General features: G+C 40.6%; 1 protein-coding gene across 6 annotated transcripts in view; it reads right to left on the reverse strand.

Moving 5' to 3' along the window:
- The window catches only part of ZNF609 (zinc finger protein 609), a 224,126-nt gene extending 207,345 nt beyond the window's left edge, over positions 1-16,781 (reverse strand). For 4 of the 6 annotated variants that reach the window (XM_059913039.1, XM_059913037.1, XM_059913036.1 and 1 more), the window contains exon 1: positions 16,688-16,781. The gene's annotated coding sequence lies outside the window, so the exon portion shown is untranslated. Of the gene's footprint in view, positions 1-7,915; positions 7,997-16,687 lie in introns of all 6 variants that reach the window. The other 2 variants (XM_059913038.1, XM_059913034.1) reach the window with 1 other exon arrangement.
- Positions 16,782-17,103: the final 322 nt, after the last annotated feature.

Raw genomic sequence — 17,103 nt, forward strand, 5'->3', positions numbered from 1 at the left:
CATGCTGCAATGAAAGATCCCACGTGCCGCAACTAAGACCCGACGCAACCAAACTAAAATTTATAAAACCAAACAAACATAATAGTAGTATACTAAATGGTTCAATAATAAATATTTACTTAACACAATAAATAATGGATACTGATGAAACCAAACATTTGACTTGATAAGAAGGGGAGGGCAATAGGAGTGTATATTATTTATTACTTAGAAATATGGAAGTAAATACAAGAAAAAGACTGAAAATTTTAAAGTGGGTGCCTGGTGGGAGTGAGACTTGGTGTGATGGGAAAGGGTAAACAGTGGATTACTGATTTTCATTAAAAGCCATACCACTATTTGACTTTTAATATAAAGTTCATGGGAAGACAAAAACAAAAAAGTACATGTATTAATCTGATAAATAAAACATTTTAAAATAATTTTATATGGTTATTATAGTTCCATATAATTAATTAAAAAGAAATAGATGCAAAGTTCTAAGAGGGCATAAAGCAATTCCTATTCAGACAGAAGTTGTATATTTAATTTTATTTTTCATTTGTAACATTCAAATATTTTAGTTTCATTGTAATAGTTGTTTCCTGTCCATCAATGGACACTGATTTTTAAAGGGGTCATTACTCCATTACAATAAATACAGTAAACTGGAATGCTGAAAAAATAAATTAAAAAATAAAATAATTTTATAAAAAGTTAAGGATACACTCCCCCAAATATTCCTGGATCCCCTTGACAGGTTACTATAAAATACATTAATCCAAAAATTTATCAAAAATCTTATGAGAGATAGGAAGAGGGGTAGCAGAAGTGAGGCAGGTGTGGCTATAAAAGGGCAATGTGAGGTACCTTGGTGGTGATGGAACTGTTCTGTACCTTGACTGGTGGTAATAAAATTGCATAGGACTAAATACACACACTCATAAATGGGTACAAGTAAAACTGGGGAAATGTGAACAAGCTGGGTGGATTGTATCACTGTCAATATCTGGTTGTGACATTGTACTATACTTGCATGACATTACCACTGGGGGAAACTGGGTAAAGGGTACAAGGGATTCCTTTGTATTATGCTTACAACTGGATGAGACTCCTACAGTTATCTTAAAATAAGAAGTTTTAATTTTAAAAAAACACAAGAAAACCTTCTAGACCCTTTTTAAAATTTCTACTACCTCTGGTGTTAACAAGTTTTATTTATTTACTATTGATAAGAGCAACCCAATAATTAAGCTAAATTCATCTCTAATTTGAAAAGGTGTTCTCTATCCAATACAGAATCCTAAGAACTGGTGAACAAGTCTATATGTTCTTCTCATCGCCTGATAGGGTTTGACAATACTCCCTCTGTCTTTAAAAGCTGAAGATTTTTTTTTTTTTCATTTTACATGTCTTCATTAAAGCCTTCATCTCATTTGGTCACCAGCTGTGGTATGTATTTCTTAGGGATGAAAAGAACGCAGAGTATCACAAACAAAGACAAACCTTGGTTTTGTATAGAGGAAAGTTTATTTTTATCTTTCTTTAGTCCTCTTCCTAATGACACCTAGCATTTCCCTGGCAGCACACTGAGCTAATTTTTTGAGGAATAGCTTACCAAGATTTCTAGTCTCCTTTGGGGGCTATAATTGTTAGCTAGAAGTTACTCATGCTAACAAAGTGGTTTGGACTTTCTGCCTCTTTTATTTATTTATTTATTTTTTGGCTGCATTGGGTCTTCATTGCTGTGCGCAGGCTTTCTCCAGTTGCGGCGAGCGGGGGTCACTCTTCATTGCGGTGCGTGGGCTTCTCATCGCGGTGGCTTCTCTTGTTGCGGAGCACCGGCTCTAGGTGCACGGACTCAGTAGTTGTGGCTCGTGGGCTCTAGAGCGCAGGCTCAGTAGTTGTGGTGCACGGGCTTAGTTGCTCTGCGGCATGTGGCATCTTCCCAGACCAGGGATCGAACCCGTGTCCCCTGCATTGGCAGGTGGATTCTTAACCCCTGCACCACCAGGGAAGTCCCCTGGACTTTCTGCCTCTTTTAAATGTACTACTATGCACACTGAAGCTCATCTTCTAGTTTTCATTCCCCACACACAGCCAAGATATTTCGGAAGTATAATCTTGAACAATTTGCGAACCTAAGTACTTGAAAGAGCTTAATGTCATGAGAAAACCTGAATATGTCACTTTTGTAAAACATTTATTAAAATGTCAAATAAAATGAGTGTCACTGCTTAAACCCTTCCACCTAGAAGAACTTATCAAGATGGTTTCTGGAGGTAAAGTCATGAGAAACCAGCACAGTACAATGGAAAAAAAAAAAAAAAAAAACAAAACAAAGGAGGAGGTAGCAAAAGCTCAAGTCTACTCTTTACTCCCCCCCTAGATGTGTAAGAATCTTGGGCAAGTCACTGCACTTATTTGAGCCTCAGTTATTTCACCTATAAAAAGCTGAGATAATTAGTATACCATACACAGTTTAATACTCTCAGTAGGAACTGGAACAGCACCCTGACAAGAAACTCATTAATATTCTTACAACAAAATGAATAAATATTTACTTGAAATAGAACAACAACCAAAAAAGGTTATAAATAGCCTCATTAGCTGAAGTCAGGTTTGTGCCTACCTTACAAAAAAACTTTCAGCTTTCAGAACTTTGGGGTTTTAGAACTGCAGAGAAGGGACTGTGGACCTACACAGAAGTGTTTACTGTCAGAAAGTCAGTTTGCTAATGCACAACAAAACATTTTCTCCCATTCCAAGACTAAAGTTTTTAAATAGCCTTTGGCCTGACTTTAACAAAAAGTCTTTTAAAACTAAACAATGTCGGGACTTCCCTGCTGGTCCAGTGGTTTAGACTCTGCACTCCCAATGCAGGGGGCCTGGGTTCGATCCCTGGTCAGGAAACTAGACCCCGCAGGCTGCAACTAAAAGATCCCGCGTGCCGCAACTAAATATCCCGCACATGGCAACGACGATCCCACATGCCGCAACTAAGACCCAGCACAGCCAAATAAATAAATATATATATTAAAAAAAACAACTAAACAATGTTCACTGGTAACAACTCTGTCCACACACAACTGTCAATGATTTGTCATATGTGACTTCTTATGTAAACTAACCCATCGCCCTGGCCCCAGTAAATGATACGAATGATACCAAGTCATCTCAATCTTTAATTTACATTTTTCAATTTTCTAATATAGATTTTATTCCCTCCACCTCCAAACCCTTCTATGGACAGAACCACATATCTACACCAGTCCCTTAGTGTAATGACCATGCCACTTAAAACATGAAGTGATATACTTTCACTAAGAGTTACAGTTTATCCTTGAATTCTTTCTCAGTTCTTGGGTAGATAGATTTAATCTCATCAAATTTACTGATATGATCAAGAAAAAAAGCCTAGGCAGCTAGGAAAAAAATGTATTGGAAAGACTAAATAAATATTACCATTTCTGGGATAACTCCAGGGACTTCTGTACATTTTTCCGTGCTTTCTATGCATTAAAAAAGATAAATTCGTGTCCTAATTTTTTTTTTTAAGTTAAGCATTTATCATCATTTGACCAGAAGCTTTAAACTGCTTGGGAAGCGGGAAAAACAGAAGTGGAAATTCTCCAACGTCTTCGTCCCTGAATGGATCTTTCACATCATGATCAAGCAGTCTTACAACTTTCTAGTTGCCTTTCCATTTTTAACATGTCTTCTTAAAAAAGCAAAAACAAACATAAACTCTTGCCATCAGTTGAGCAAAGAGCTTAACTAATTCATCATTTTTTCTTTCACCTAATTTCTAGGCAGCACTTGTGACTAACCACCATCACTTTGTGGGCTTCTTTGGTCTTGATTGAAAATGTTTAAAAAAATTTTTTAAAGATGCTTTTCTCCTCTCCACAACCTCTGAGACTATGCCAAGTGACCATCTGTTTTGCACGGTCCTTTTGATCCCTTGCTTTCTAATAAAATGGATTTAAGTCTTTAAACTTCCGGTGGGTTGTTTTTTAAAATCTTTCCACTTTTCCTACTGTACATACTTGATCGCAGCTCAATTTCTTAAAAATGAATCCCCATATGATAGATTTTATTCCTGCTCTCCCTGAAGAATGTTGAGCTTAATCAAGATTATGATCACTATTAAATAGTGTTGACCTACAGAAACGTTTATCAATTCTTGTTTGTTCCTCAAAGCAAAATCCAGGTTATTTCTTTGCTTTATGGGATCTAAAACTGCCAACTGTGTGAAGTAGTTTATCTTACTCAAAACCACATCTTCACATTTGCTGTCAATAAAGTATTTAACCAATCTATGTATAAGTAAATAAACCCCACATTATTATTATCTGGCCTAATTCTGCAGCTTCTCCAATCTCCATTAACAGTTTCAACTCAGCCACATTATTTTGATTAGGACTGTGACATTCTTATTTAAGTAAGGATTTCGATCCTTATAAAAATTTAATCCCTTGCAACCTGTATCATTCCTATGAAGTGCAGAGCCTAGCAGCACCACATTTCAATGATTAGTTTCCTTCCATCAAGTATCTGAGATGTGATACTTGTATCATTATTTTGATACATTATTTTGTATCATACTTGTGATACATTGTATCATTATTTTGCCTACCAAGAAAGGAGAAGGGAAAAAAATTATATGAGTATGACAGAAATGGTACTCATCATGTTTATGTAACACTTTAAAACAAATCTAATGCTTCAGATCACAAATTCAGGTAAAATATATTATAGACTTGTTGTTGGAAGAAAATGTCACTGTTATATTACCTACCCCAATGTAATCTTGTTCAAACTGAATTTCTTTCTTATAGGAAGGCTCCATAAGAAAAAGAATACTACCAGACACTGTTCTGCATTTCCCTCTTTGTCAGAGAGTGTTATGGAATTCATCTGAAATCCACACTGCCAGGATTTCAAGCTCTGTTAGGACTGGAAGGGCCTACTAATACAAACCACAGAAACACTACTACTAAAAAAAGCAATTATCACTAGCAAACTAAGCAACATTAAAGCATTTTTACTAATAAAGCAAACAACTTGGTCAGTTAAACTGAAACCCTTTTAACCACCAGAGAAAAAAACAACACACACTTGAATTAACAGCCACTGGTTTTAAAGTTCACAATATCGGTAATATGTTATTGTACCACTTGAGTGTATGTGGTGAGAACGTATGACTTCAAGTCTGATATGCAGCAAATCCTGACAAAGAAAAGCAATGTGAAATCTGCCTAGAGGCTCACCTAACATTAGAACCACATCTGCCTAAAAGTTAACAGATTTTTCTTAGCATCGACCCCAAGTTCATTGAGAACCTTTATTCTAAAATTTTATATCAAAAATAGCACATTTTTTCAGAATGGCCAATAGGTCTCCTTGTGCACTGCAACTGCAAAAGCTGATGATATAAATAACTAAAAATAGAGTGTACAGGTATCCTGCACCTCTCAGCTACCTCAAATAGCATACAATATAACAAACGTGCTGAGAGCTTGATGTCCACAAGCTGCATTCTACATAACCCAAGGACAGAAATAAGACATCTCCTATACATTAGGTAGGAATTTTAGCTTCCAGCCAATTACCAAAATGGCAGTCTAGCCTAAGGGATTTCTGTTTCCTATCAGCTTAATGTAAAGAAAAAGGGAAGAGGCAACAGGAAAAATAATGAAGTAGTAGAAGGGTTAGTAAAGAGCAAGCAAGGAAACTATAAGAAAATTTACAAAACACAAGTCAAACAAGAGAGCATCTAGACATCATAAGACATCTTCATCCTCAGGCTAATGAATTAGGTACTGAGACTTCCAGAACATAGTTACTTATGCATTGAGAGGAAGTCGAAATACCACAAACCTTAAAATTTAATTTTTAGGCTGGGAGCAAAGTGTACAGTCCCTGAAAACTTATTTTTAAAGAGCTACCCCAAACAAAGTTGCTGAGGTCTCACTAGAAAGAGAGAAGGTCATGATAATGGGCTTTTCCCTCTGAGGAAGGAGAAAACTCAGAGGCCTAACTCACCCATTACTCTAGGCACCCAAGGGCCAATCAACAGAAGAGTAAATCCCACTCCTCAGGGAACTGGCTACAAGGCCTCCAGTTCTACCCTTGGTGTCTTCCAGACATGACTGCAGTTTTCACCATGATTAACTTCCAGGAATGCCAGTCAGGGAAGCAGCCAAGAAAAAGGACCATTTTTCCACCTCACTGTCAGCTAGACCCTTTGGAACAACTGCAGACAGTGCCTCTATCTCTCTTCTGGGCAGAAGAGTATTCAGCACCCTCAGGGAAGTGCCTAACAAACCAGTAACACACTAGCACCACAATTCTCAAAGATGTCTACTCTGACCATCTTATTTAAAGCTGCAACCTTCCTACCTCCCCCACCTATCCTTCCTCCATACTCCTAATCTCCCTTACTCTGTTCTATTTTTTCCCACATTACTTATCACCCTCTTTATACTATATAATTATTTATTATGCTTATTTATATTTCCTTTTGTTAAAAGACAAGATCCATGGGGTTGGGATTTTTTTGTCTATTTTGTTCACTGATAGATCCTAAGCAGCTAGGACAGGACCTCACATATAGCAGGAATCCAATAAATATTTATGGAACGAAAGAAGTAAATAAGAAAAACTAAAAAGACCTCTTGGAGGTCAACAATACCCAGAGGGCCCAACCATGCCTCTATTCCTCTAACAGAATCAGTCTGGTTCCCGTGACCGACCTACATTGCTTCTGTCTGCCATGTACTACTACCTCTCCCCCTCCCCTCAAGTCTTCCATCAGTTAGGATATATGGGACCACAGTACTGCTGCAGGCACTAAAGGGCACAAATGCTTGTCCTTGAGTCTGAAGGATTTCTAAAGGCTTTCATAGTCTGTGCCTTGTTCCTAGGTTATTCAGTTTGGGATAAAATGTGTTAAATGGAAGTTACCTTAACATAAAAGAAGGTCTTAAAAAAAAAAATCACAAGAAGTTTCTGTTTTCAAAAATCAAATTCCAATTCAATTCAGCAAGCATTACCCATAAAGTTATATTCAAAGCACTGGGGTGGAAGCCATGGGAAACAGGAGACTCAGGTCTCTTAGGAGTTTAGAATGAGGTAGGGAAAAAAATATATTCACATATGATTAAAGACAAGGTGTGATACAGTGCTATAACAGAGATCCTAGCAAAGAGCTAAAGAGATACAGAGGAATACAAAATCGATTCTGGAGATATAGGTGGGTGGGAAGAAGAAAGTTAAGAAAGTCTTCAGGAGGGAGATGAAATTTTTTGGTAGGTTGAAGGAAGGGTCAGATTTAAAGCTGAATGCCTTGGAGCAGGGAAGGGCATTCCAACAAAAAAGAAAAGAAAAAAACTAAGGTGTTCAGACTGAAAAATGCAGGGTAAGCAGAAGGAATGGCTGGAAAAACAGTGAGAAAGAAATAAGACTGAAGGCCAGGGTTGGTCAGGTTATGGAAGATCTTGAGTACTGGCCTATATAGGCAGTAAGGAGTCATTAAAAGTTTTCAGCAAGAAGTGAAATAATCAGAACTGTGTTTTTAAAAGTCTACACTGGGATTCCTTGTTACATATTCTTCTAGAAACAAATTCCTTTCAGAGCACTTTAGCTCATAATCATACATTCATTAAATGATTGCTAGTTTCCTCAACTAGATGTGTAAGTCCTGAAAGGACAGAGATGATGTCTGGCCTGGCACATAAGTGCTCAATAAATACAGGCATACCTTGGGGATATTACAGGTTCGGTTTCAGACCACCACAATAAAGCAAATATCACAGTAAAGCAAGTCACACAAATTTTTTGGTTTCCCAGTGCATGTAAAAGTTATGTTTATTATATACTGTAGTCTATTAAGTGTGCAATAGCATTATGTCTTAAAAAATAATGTACATACCTTAATTTTAAAATGCTAACCATCATCTGAGCCTTCAGCAAGTCACAGTAGTAACATCAAAGATCACTGATCACAGATCACCTTAACAAATATAATAATAATGAAAAAGTTTAAAATACTGTAAGAATTAGAGAAATATTGTGACACAGAGACACGAAGTGAACAAATGTTGCTGGAAAAATGGTGCCAATAGACTTGCTCGACACAGGCTTGCCACAAACCTTTAATTTGTAAAATACGCAGTATCCGCGAAGCACAGTTAAGACAAGGGATGCCTGTATTAACTAACTAAATAAATAAAAACTCTAATAATATTGCAGTAGTATGTAGTATGTAATACAGAAAGAAGCATTAACCATGAGGTTACTACAATAATATACAGATGAAAGGCCTGAACTAGGTCAGGTGAAAAGGTAAAGCTAAATGATAAAGTATCTAGAATGATTCAAACTTGGTGAATGATTAGATGAGGTGGTAAGGAAGAAAAAGGAACCAAATATGAACCCAAAGTTTTGTGCCATGGCAACTGGAAGAACTGTAATGCTTAGGGGAGAAAAGGGGAAGCAAGTTTCAGAAATGATGGACTGGAGGTACATTCAAAAGCAAATACCAAGTAGAAAAAAAATTTCCCCCTTCCCACTATACCTTTCAGATTCACAGACCCCATGAGCCTCACAATTCCAATTTCTCTATAGTTCCATTTCTGATACCATTCTTGCTGAGTTTCACACCAAACCTCAGAATTTGCAACTGAAGTTTACAAGGGACATTCTTGAACATTCACTTCTGCTCACATGAATAAAAGTTCATCTTAACCAAACCCGAAGTGCTTACCTAGGAATGTTACTAGGAACACTCTGATAACATACCAAAAGGCCTCTGGCTTTACTCTGTACATAGAATAGAGCAGACACTGCTGCCTTACTCTATAAATACTGAACTGCAGCCTAAGAAACTACAGGTACCAACATGCAATGTTGTATCAGCATGCAATGCAGTACCAGCAGGCAATGTGGCCTAACTGCCAGACCTGGATTTCAATCATGGTGTGGTTTGATTTCCAAGGGTTGCATGGCACCTACTCTGGTCACTTTTCAATTCAAAACCCTTCACTTGACACTTAAAAAAAAAAATCTATCTACAAAAGCCACTTATATTTCTAATACAAATCTTTAAAAAATCTCATTCAAGTGGAACACTTCTCAAAATAACCTTTAGATTACCTGAAAATTAGTAATGTGCTACAGATGGCTGGGAATAAAGCAAAACACTCCCAGGACTTTTTATGAGTCCAAAATAAACAATAGTTCCTCCCACTGAATTTTTCTATTACAGACGGATGGATCTTTTAAGTACAAATTTAAGAACAGTGAATGCTTCTTCCAATGTTCAAAGGTAGATTAAACATGTGATTTTGCCATGTTAAACACATTCCCCAAAAAGAAAGAAAGACTAAAAGACCATCATCTTCTTAACATTCAATAAATAGCCGCTATTGGAAGTTCCAAATCCAAAAACTAACCGGGAAATGCTGATAAAAATCCTAACTTGGGGAATTAACAACTAGGTTATACAATTTTATTCCTGTAAACCGCTTGAAAGCGAAGATTTTCTAACATCACAGTTAACGCTTGAACAACATGGGTTTGAACTGTAATTTAGGTCCACTTATATCTGGATTTTTTTCAATAAATATGTACTACAGTATACATAACCTGCAGTTGGTTGGAACCTTGGATACTGGAAGGCCAACTGTAAAGTTATATGAGGATTTTTTACTTCCCTGGGGGAGGGGGGGAGGTGCCCCAATCCCTGTGTTGTTCAAGGGTCAACTGTACTACCACTTTCAAAGTTCCTAAAGTCACCCATCAGCTTTAATTTGCTCAGTCCCTTTTAGGGGGTATTTCAGAGATCCCCCTTGTTGGTCAAACTGCCAGATTTTGCATTTTGAGCATTAAAAATAACACTTTTATTTTGTAAACAAAACAGTAGGCAACTCTTATTCAATCCCAAGAAGTTAATTCAAAGTAGGTTTTCCACTAACTGGACAAAAATGGAAAAATGCCCAACCCACCTCCAAAATCAGTCCCTTGGCTCAAGATTTCAGATATAAGAGATTTAAAGATCTTAGATTCCTGACTGAATACACAAAATTACTTCTTAATGATATCAGGCAAATCCTTTCAGGTTTGATTTCTTTCTCCCAAGTTGAGGTTCTTTTTCTACAGCTTTCTGATCCCCACTCCTATGGCTTGAGAAGGCTAGAAAAAGGTATATTTGACAAACCGGTGAACCTGCAGAATGAAGGTACAAGACTCTCCAAAAGAAGATAACTTCATAAAAAAAAAAAAAAGCACAGCATAAACTTTATAAACATATCAAAGAGGAGTGAGAGTCAAGCCCCCGGGAACTAAGGCTGCACTTATTTGCCCTTCTGAATACCAATACAATAATAAAAAACTGCTCCCTTACGTCAACCATCAACCATTTTTGTCCCATTCTTTCATCATAATCTTGATAGTATAAAATTCAACACTATATGGAACCTTTAGAGATGATCATGTCTAATATGCTCACTTTACAGATAAGGAAAGTGAAAACATAGGAGTGACTAGCACAAGGCATGGCTAGTCAGAGGCAAAACAGTGCTCAGGACCTGGGTTTTATGACTCGCAATTCTGTGCTTTTTCCTCTATGCTTTGAAAAGCTATATTAGCAAATAAACATTTTATACTATTAAATCAGAAAATAACTAACTGTAACTAAGCCACACAAAAATAAAATTCATCCATCTAAAGAGAACAAAGGGTTAGAATAGGAAGTACCCCAATTCAAACAGAAAGGAGGAGCATTTGTTCATACAGTACAGGGCGTTCTTAAGGGCACAACCTCGCACATATTTTCTGAGCCATTTTATTAATTACCACCTGCTGGGATTTGTGTCCTGTGCTCCATCAAATGCAACTCCTTAAGAGAATGCCACAATGACTCTTGTGGCAAAGGTCTGAAAAGTGGTAACTTCTGGCATAGATAACTTGATGGTACAAAAGGAACCCACAAATGTGGTGCCAACAATCAAGAGGAGAGGACTGGGGGGCTTCCCTTGTGGCGCAGTGGTTAAGAGTCTGCCTGCCAATGCAGGGGACACTGGTTTGATCCTTGGTCCAGGAATACCCCACATGCCGCGGAGCAACTAAGCCCATGTGCCACAACTACTGAGCCTGCGCTCTAGAGCCCGGGAGCCACAATTACTGAGCCCACATGCTGCAACTAACGAAGCCCGCGTGCCTAGAGCCCGTGCTCCGCAACAAGAGAAGCCACCGCAATGAGAAGCCCACGCACGGCAACAAAGAGTAGCCCCTGCTCGCCGAAGCCTGTGCACAGCAACAAAGACCCAACTCAGCCAAAAATAAATACATTAATTAATTTTAATTAATTTTAAAAAAAAAAGAAGAAGAGAGGACTGAAGTTGAAGAGGGTGGAGATTTTGCTGGGAGCAAGTAATCCTGAAAATGGGATAAGAATAAAAATCCAAGGGAGCAAAGCTGGCCTGACACTAATGACCAGAGAGCATAATAAAAAGAAGGCAGTTTCAGAGCTTGCCTGGCATCAGACAGCTCTCACCTGCAAAAGAAAGAAGGAAAAAATTCTCACAGAGACAAGAAAAAGATCGCAGGTTTGCTCCTGAGTGATGGATTAGATATGACCTAATAGGTATTTGCCATCTCTTATTTCTGGGACTCTGATCCAAGAACAAACAGCAAGAGAACCATGAAAAATCAGCCCTGTTGGATCTGGAGTTCTGCCTTGACAAGATATAAAGCTCATTCATAGATCTGACTGTGCTCATGAGACTGCAGTTCAACTCCTGCTGCTAGAGCAAGGGGAGGGGGAAGGAAGATAGAAAGGGGTGAGTGGAAGGGAGGTGGAAGATCTGGGTTGTGACTATAATAGCTACAGTAATTAGAGTGTTTCCAGGCTGCTAGGGAAGTCTTCAGAGCAGAGAATGTGGATGGGAGATGGGGGAGGGAGAAAAACATGAGGAAGCAAACTACTGAGAATGCTAGGAAAATACATGGTGGTTTGTGAACAGTTTAAAACAAACAGCTGTGATGGCTTCATATGGGGAAATAAAGAAGTTTATATTTTTTCCCAGAAGTGAGTATTATACAAATGACTGCTAGGCTCCTACCTAAAGCTAGGTTGCAAACTAGGTTTAAACAGATTCTTGCAAATGTCCCTGTCTCTGTAGTGGTCCACTGGCCCTGGCCTCAGTCACACTGTTTGCCTCCCTTTTCCCTAAATCAATCAAAAAACTCTATCTATCCAGCCAGCCAGCCAGCCAGCCATCTACCTAAATCTCTGTCTCAATCTCTCTGACAGATCAGAGCCTTCACTTCACTTGGAAAAGGGATTTCTGAACTCCAAAACAGTTAAAGTCACTTCTTTGCTGTCAATCAACTGTTAATTAATACCCTGTGAATTCAATTAGATTGTGTGTATGTGTGTGCCTGCATGTTTCAAGCACACAGCTTGTCAGCCCAATACAGAAAATCACTGGAGGACACTAAAGAAGTCACAAAATAAACACCAAGTTGCTTGTTTATAAATTTTAGGCTCTACGGCACTGCCTACTATAGTGGCATGAACATGTGAAAGAAAAATAAAATATTAACAGAAGATGATGATAACCTAGAAGGAAAATCTGGGAATTTGCAGAGACCCTCAAAATAGAAAATCCTCCTCCAAGTTATAGGAAATGCTATACTTGTTTTTAAGATAAACATTTAGTTGAGATACTTCCTTAGCATGATTTGGCCCTCTGATGATGACTTGATTCTAACAGTGATGTTAATCTCAAAGCCAGAAAAAAAGAGTTATAAAGGTGCTGGGAGAAACTAAAAATGGAATAAAACAAACAACAGAAGAGGTGCAAACTTCATGTGGAGAATTACATTCATAAAATAAAAACACATGTGAAAGTCTTGAGTAAGATATGTCAGGTAGACTTAACACAAAAAGTCAATTACATCCTTTGCACCTGGGTATCCTCCCAGCAGCTAAATCCTTTTCACCACCCTAAAAGCAAAGAATTTTCTCCTTCCCTATCCCCCTAATAAACAAGTGCTAGAAACACTGAGTTACCATTATTCCCTTCCCATTCATAGGGCATAAAGCCAGAACTCACAGAAATACAATAGGGCCGTCTAGGACCATGTCTAAGGCAAGCTACTCAGTAATCTAAAAGAAACACAGAGAGAAGGAAGAATCTCTTTTCTCTATTCCATTATCATCTCACTAACAAACCAGTATCAGGCATTAAGAAACGTGAAACAAAGAAGAATTTCACACATATGAACTGAACCTAAACCACGGAGGACCAAGTATTTTCTTGTTACTGTGGCATGTGATTCTTTAACCACCTGCTCAATAATCCCTCTGCAACTGCACAGCTGCTGCCAATTCCACATGCCCAGCTAGGCAGGTGCTTTGGTGAATTACCTGTTCCTTAGTGAAAACAGTCCTTCACTGACACTTAGTGGGCCCAGAACCTGCCAATCAGCATCGCCTCTCTTAATTTTGTCTGTCATAGCCAACTTTTATGAGATATCACAAAGGCATATTTAGTACACTACGTGATTTTGTATTTTGCAGGGTTTTTTTTTTTTTTAAAGAAATCTGATTTTTAAAAATCAGTCAGAAGAGAGAATTCAGCTGCTTAAAAGAAAATTTGCCACACAACATAAGGCTGCCTCATCTCAGAGTGGCCCCATCTGTCTGGCAGTATTCCCATCCATGACCAGTTTCCACAAGGGAAATAACAATTGCTTAGTTACCTATGGAGCAGGAAAAAGTGGCACTAGAAGGTTCTGTAGTATCTGGCAGTGATGAGAGAGAAAACAGAGTGTGAACTTCTAGAGACCACACATCATTCCTGTACTTGTTAAGTCTCCACGGCTGAGCCCAGGCAGTAGTGTTCTGAGTCAAATAAGTAAGGAGTGGCACTTCCACTTGACAGAGCAATCAGTAAACCCCTCAACAAATTATCCTGTTCCAGTCATTTAGTTGCTATATGCTAATTGCAACATAATTACTACCAGGAGCCAAAATTATGCTTCCATATCCTCACACAAAATAAGCAATAATCTGTCCAGCTATCTAGACCTCTCACAAGGAAACATTTTCTAACAAGAGGCTGGGGGAAAAAAATCCAAAGTGCTCTCTGAAATATGGTCACAGTCAGAAGACTTATAAGACTCCTTGTGGCAAGGGCCCAATTCTGAAACCACTAAATCTAATCAGGGCAAATTTAATCTGAGGCTTCTGCCTTCACTGTCACCTGACAGGATTAAGAAATGAATGCCAACAGCCCAAGAGCAAAAAGCTTTGGACTCAGTTTAGCTGAGACTTCACTCAGAGACCTAGGACATACAATTGGAAACAGTCTAAAGACAGACAACACCTCTAGTAAGACCTTAAGACAGTTCTGTCATCAAGAAACATAAAGGTCAGAACAACCTGTTCCCTCCTAACAAAGCCCAACATCTAAGTGGCAAGCCATCATTTTTAAGAAACTCATTGAAAGAGAAAAGGGAGGCAACGTGGTCAGACTTAGGGCCTCAGAAAGACCTTTACCACAACCAAAGGCTAAAGTTCCTCTTCAACAACACTCTATAGGAAATGGCTGGCTATTGTGTACAGTGTACATTGTGTACAACTGTCCTCCCACAATGAGCTTGATTTCTAATCTCTTTTTAAAGAAAAGTTTTCTTTAATGTCCTAAAGGAAAACCTCATTTCTAGCCCCCAATAATTCTTTACCCAATTAATAGTACCTAAATACTATTTGGGCACTTCTATGAGGTAAATGCAAGGACAGGTTTCCTTCTAGCTTGTTCTCATCCTTCTCTCATTAGTAACTCCCAAGATCTCAAATGATTTTTTTTTTTTTATGTTCATCTCTCTGGCAAACTTCTCCCTAACACAGAAACACATATGGATTTTCTACACAATGAACAAGTCACCTCCTTTCATCAGAATGAAAATAAAGATAAAAAGGAAAGTTGTTTCGTTTCCCCAGCCCTTGCCCAGATAGGCAAATTCTGTGGCTTTTTTGTTGTGCAATTATTCTGACCAGGAAGTCACCATTAAAAAGGTACTTGGTCCTTGACTTCCTATCTTAACCCTGCACAGGTTTTTAGTGGTATTCCTAAACGAATAAACAAAAATCTTTGTGTGTGTCCCATCTCTATAAAAAGGATCAAATATGCTGGCTCAAACAAGAGTAAAACCCTCCCCTTGGAGTCTTCTTCCTTAAAAGTCTGACACAAACCTCAGGGTTGAGTCTCCCAGCCACTCTTCCTCCTCAACTTAGTACAGGCTAGCCAAAGAGGCAGGCACAACATGGCTGGCATTCCCTATTCTTCTGAAAAATGTGTGCCAATGAGCTCTGCATTGTTCCTCACTCAAAAAGAAGAGCCTTTCTGTCTGGCCTCCTCCAATGGCAAGCCCCAGTCTGGAAAAGGAAGAAAATGGCACTGAGGAGCCTGGGAGATGGAGCATATCCAAAGCTCTCAGACAAGACTTGAACCTATGACCTTCACTGTGTACACAATAGGCGGGTGAGAGGGACCGGTTTATCTCTGCAGCAGCAGTTCTCAGCCCTGGGGTAGCAGTCCCGATAAAATGACACGACTATTGTGTGTGGCAGCAGAACAGTCATCTCCTCACAACAGCCTGAACCAGCACTCCCTCCCCCAACACAAAGCAGCAGGGGTGAAATTAACTCAAGGCTGCAGAGCAAAGCCTCATACAGAAAAGAGAGGCCTGTAGGGGACTGGGGACTCTCCTCAACCCCTAGGGCTCTGGACACATGGCTGGAAACAGACAGGCTTTCTTCCCCATCTTTCCCACTCTCATTTAGGTTGGAAGCTGTTTCTTAGATAATTTAATCATCTGTGATTTGTTCAGAAATATTCCCCCTGAAGGGCTCTGATCTCTCCACCCTGTGTGAGCCTAATTCCTAGAACCTGAAATGACTGTTGGCTGCTGCCTGTTTCACAAACACACATTAATTGGTCAGATGTGTCTCCTCCTCCTCAACCCCAGAGGGAGGAAGGAGAATCTGAGCAAAGCACAGAGATGATCCAACCGTAATTACACATAAAGGGAAAAGAGGGCAGCATGGGTTTTCCAAACAGGACAGGGTCACAAACCCTCCCGGGGGTACTAGGATAGCAGTTAAGGCCAGGCCCAGGAATCCCTCCATCTTGAAGAAAAGGACAGGAGTAAATGTGACCTGAAGACTGGAAGGAGTACACACCCACAACCTACTTACTGCACACTCCCGGCCACCTTGCTCCCCCCTCCTGGGCTGCGCACACGTCCTGCTCCCAGACCCTCGCCCTGAACCCCCCTAACTCCCTGACTAGCTCCAGTCGCCCTGGGCCCCCTCAAGATACCCAGACTCGCCTTTGAAACTCTCTGGCCTGTCCCCACAACCTGGCCAGACCCTAATCCCCTCTCGGGCACCCCTACCCTCAGCCGGAACCGGCCCTGGCCGCGCTTTGAACTTCACCCCGCGCCCCTCGACGCCCCCTCCCCCACCCGCGCAACGACCCCCCCCCCACCCGCGCCATACACACCTTCCCCTCGCTCCGCCCCGGCCCCGCAACCCCCACTTCCTCTGTCAGGCGCCGCTACCCCTGGCCCCCTCGGCGCCGCCGCCTCTTTCCTCCCCCAACCCCGGCTCCACACAAAGCTCCGGACTCACCGCGCGGCCGGTCCCGGGAGCCGCCACCTCCGCCCGCCCGGGCCCCGGGCCGTCGAGCCGCCGCTGCTACGGGGCCCAGGCCGCCATCCGTTCCCGCGGCCCCTCCCCCCCACCCCACCCCGCCTCGTCTGCGGCTCTCCGCCCCCTCCTCGCGCCGCTCCGCCCCGCCCGCCGGTGCCGCTGTGTCCGGGGCCGCGGGTCCCTCCGCCGCCGCCACCACCGCCGCCGCCGCCGCGATCCGGGACAACCAGGGCCGCCCGCAAGACCCGGACACTGGACTAACGGGCCCTCGGATCCGGATCCCGGGCTGGTGTGCAGTCTGGAGCGGTAGAGCGCAGGGGAAACCCGGAACCTGGATGGATGAACCAAATCCTGGGTCTCGGAACGCGCGGTCACACGGAGCCCGGATTAGAGAC

The sequence above is a fragment of the Balaenoptera ricei genome, chromosome 2, assembly GCF_028023285.1.
Source record: "Balaenoptera ricei isolate mBalRic1 chromosome 2, mBalRic1.hap2, whole genome shotgun sequence".
In the NCBI taxonomy this organism is placed as follows: domain Eukaryota; kingdom Metazoa; phylum Chordata; class Mammalia; order Artiodactyla; family Balaenopteridae; genus Balaenoptera; species Balaenoptera ricei.